Genomic DNA, 4,048 nt, shown 5'->3' with positions numbered 1-4,048 from the left:
CCCCGGGTTGAGCGGGAGGCGCTGTTATCGGAGTAGCCGGGCCTACTAAGGGCGCGTTTTAAAAATTGTTGATCCACGTTGCTCTAGAACAATGCCAGTAACATTGAGGGGAAAGAATCTTCCAGCAACGTGAGTTTTGCCTCCAATTTAAGCGAACGGCTCATGTAGACCAGTTTCTTGGGCCCAGCATTCCCCTTACTAGCTGAGTGACATTGGGCAAGTGTGGAGAGGGAAACAGTCCCCCCAACCCCCATGTCCATATCCTTCTCCATGGAAGTTGTGGATGTTAGGTTCCATGGTAAAGGCAGTTAAGATTGCAGGTGGAATTAAGGTTGCTAACCAACTAACTCTAAAATATGGAGATGACTGGATTCTCCAGGCAGGCCCAGGGTGATCACAAGGGCCCCTGCAAGTGGAAGACAGGGGCAGAGTAGTGGTCAGAGAGATCTGAAGATGGAGGTCGGGGCCATCAGCCAAGGGATGCAGGAGGACTCAAGAAGCTGGAAAAGGCCAGGAAACAAATTGCCCCCTTGAACTTCCAGAAGAAACACAATCCTGTCTATACTTTGTTTTTAGTGCAGTGAGATCTAATCCAGACTTCTGACTTGCAGAAGAGAATACATTTGTGTTGTTTTAAGCCACTGTGTGGTGATTTGTTATAAGGGCAAGTCTAGAAAACTCATACAGCAAGTCATTAAACCTCTCTGTGTATGAGTATAGGACCTGCCTCATAGGAGTAGTGTGACAATCAAAATGGGTATACGGTAAAACCTTGGATTGCGAGTAACTTGTTCTGTGAGTGTTCTGCAAGACGAGCAAACATTTCTAATAAATTTTAACTTGATAAAGGAGCTAAGTCTTGTAATACGAGTAGTACATGATGCTGAAAGTCACATGATCACAACTGAGCCAAAGATTCTTCTCTCTCTCTCTCTCTCTCTCTCTCTGGGATTGTGGATGATGTCTCCCATGCTCCGATGCTGGGTCTCAGGCCATTGTGTTTGGCAGAAATCAGTGATTTTTCAGAATATTGGAAGTGCCCACAACTGGCACTGGTGTATTTTTTGTCACTTCAAAGCACCAATGGACAGTCCTTTGCTTTTCCATACAAGAGTAAGCTTAGGAACACTTTGCTTCATTCTAGGTCATTGGATGGGTTCCTTGTTAAAGCTGCACAAAAAGAAAAAGATTCCATTGAGCCAAGAGACAGCCGTGATTCTGCTAGTGATATTGAAAATCGCCCTACACAATAACCCTCCTCTCTTGTTGTCTCCCCACATCAGCCATGAAGGTTTTCAAAGGTAGGTGCAGTTAATTTTTCTTTATATTTTGTACTTTCTTTATTATTTTGTATTATATTACAATCTCGTTATCATTAAAATTTTTTTTTATTTTTTTATTTTTTTGAGAGAGAAACAGAGAGTGAGCGGGGGAGGAGCAGAGAGAAAGAGGATGACACAGACTCTGAATTAGGCTCCAGGCTCTGAGCTGTCAGCACAGAGCCCAAAGTGGGGCTTGAACTCATGAACGGCAAGATCATGACCTGAGCCAAAGTCAGATGGTTAACCAACTGAGCCACCCAGGTCCCCCAGTATTGTTATCATTTTTACATGAATATTTTTGGGTTGTGGAACGAACCATCTGAGTTTCCATGATTTCTTATGGGAAATTCATTTTGATATACAAGTGCTTTGGATTACAAGCATGTTTCTGGAACGAATTATGCTTGCAAACAAAGGTTTCACTGTATTAGAATATATACATATTAGAACAACTTCTGTCTGTACTTGTCTGTGCCGAACATGTTCACCATAATATGGCAGCGTTAATATGCTATCATTCTATAATGTGGAGATAAGAGCAGGGTCTCCGGAGTATAATGTTCTTCCTGAATGGTCAACATTTGCAACATCTGCATTGGTTGGTTTCAATTAAAGAAACAAAAACAAAACTACTATACATGTCTATGCCCAGAATGCTACTAGTTTCCATGAACTAATTAATGCTCATGCTGTTCAAGCCGCAGGCACAGACCTCAACCACTTTATATTCCTGACAGCGCTGGGGCAAAAGTCATAAAACCGCCCAACTCTTTTCTTTCTTGCCCTGTGTCAATAGTCATGAAAGGGACTCTTTTATCTTGTTCCATGAATGTATTAGTTTTCTAGGGCTGCCCTAACAAAAACAAAGTGTCACAAACTGAGTGGCTTAAACCACAAAAGTGTATCCTGTTACAGTTCTGGAGCCTATGTGTCCAAAATAAAGGTGTCAGCAGGATTCTTGCTGAGGACTCAGAGAGGGACCTGTTCTGGGCCTCTCTGGCTTGTAAAATGCTGTCTCTTCCCTGTGTCTTCACATCACCCTCCCAGTCATATTAGACTAGGAGCCAACCCTAGTCCAGTCTTATCTCATATTAATTACATCTGCAATGACCCTATTTCCAAATAAGGTCACATTCTGAAGTCCTGGGGGCTAAAACTCCAACATAACTTTTTTGGTGTGATATAATTCAATCTGTAACAAGCAGCAAGCAGAGACTAGTGAGCATGGGGAAGAGGAAATAGAACAGATCTGACCCCTTTTCTCTATAGCTGTTGCCAAACTATGGCTCCCAGGCAGGGGAGCTTCTGAACTGGGTAGTGATTGGAAATAAAATGTTGCTATAGGTAACATATACAAGGTACTAGGCATTGTTTTAAGTGAATCAGTACCTGTGAAGTGTTTAGAATAGGACTAGATAACGGTTAAGTGTCAGCTATCAACTCATTTTAATCTCCAAAACACCCCTAAAGTTACAATTATTATCTCTGGAGCACAGAGAGGTTTTTTGTCTCAGGTCCCATAGCTAGTAAGTGGTAAAACTGGAATTAGAACCCCAGCGGTATGGTATGACTCAAGTCTGACTCTTTTCTCTTTAAAGTTTATTTATTTGGAGAGAGAGCATACATACACACACGCAAGCAGGGAGGGACAGAGAGAGAGAGACAGTGAAAGAGAGTGAGAATTCCAAACAGGCTCTGCACTGTCAGCACAGAGCCTGATGCGGGGCTCAAACTCACGAACTGTGAGATCATGACGGGAGCTGAAATCAAGAGTCAGACGTTTAATCAACTGAGCCACCCGGGTGCCCCTCAAGTCTGATTCTTAACCATGATCCTTTCAGTGTTAGATGTTGCTTGCAGCCGTAAACAGTGTCAAAAGCTGAGTTACAAAGTTCCCATGTAGTCTTAATGTTACATTGATCTAGGTCAATGAAAAATTCCTTATGACTTAGTAAATTAGAGAAAAAGCAAGTTGTAAAACCATATATGAAGTATGGTACCGTTTATGAACAAAGCAAAACAAAACCTACAAAATCCACACATACACGTGTCTATAGGTGTACAAGTCTGTGTATATGTTAAATACACAGAAAAAATTTGGAAGGTTACTAATACTAGCAACATTTAAGAAGGGTGGTGTGGGGCACCTGGGTGGCTCAGTTGGTTAAGCGTCTGGCTTCCGCTCAGATCATGATCTCACGGTTCCTGGGTTCAGTTTGGGTCCCGCATCAGGCTCTTCACGGACATCTCAGAGCCTGGGGCCTGCTTTGGATTCTTTGTCTCCCTCTTTCTGCCCCTCCCCTGTGCGCACCCTGTCTCTCTCAAAATAAACAAATTAAAAAAAAAAAAAAAAAAAAAAGGAGTCTCTGTCTGCTTTGTAGTTACTTCAATCATTCTGTTTACTGGTGACCTTTGCTCCCCAACCTTCATTTGGTCACTCAGTGCCTCATATTTACATATTTCAGGTATAACTATATAGAAAAGACTGACTCTCAGTCCTGATTCCAAATACCTATGGAAAGGAACCTGACAGTCCAGATTGGGTCAGGTACCCATTCTGGTTAATCAACCAGGGGGACAGCCAGATAATACATAGCACAAAAATGACAAAGGGAATGATCTCCACTTTACCCCTTAGAAAGATGAGATTCAACTGAGTAAACTTCTCCATGATCACATAACTTTTAGGGGAAGGTAGGAGCTGAGATTTTGAATGTAGATCCATT

Source organism: Panthera tigris, chromosome A1, assembly GCF_018350195.1.
Source record: "Panthera tigris isolate Pti1 chromosome A1, P.tigris_Pti1_mat1.1, whole genome shotgun sequence".
Classification (NCBI taxonomy): Eukaryota; Metazoa; Chordata; class Mammalia; order Carnivora; family Felidae; genus Panthera; species Panthera tigris.
This window is presented reverse-complemented; position numbering follows the sequence as displayed.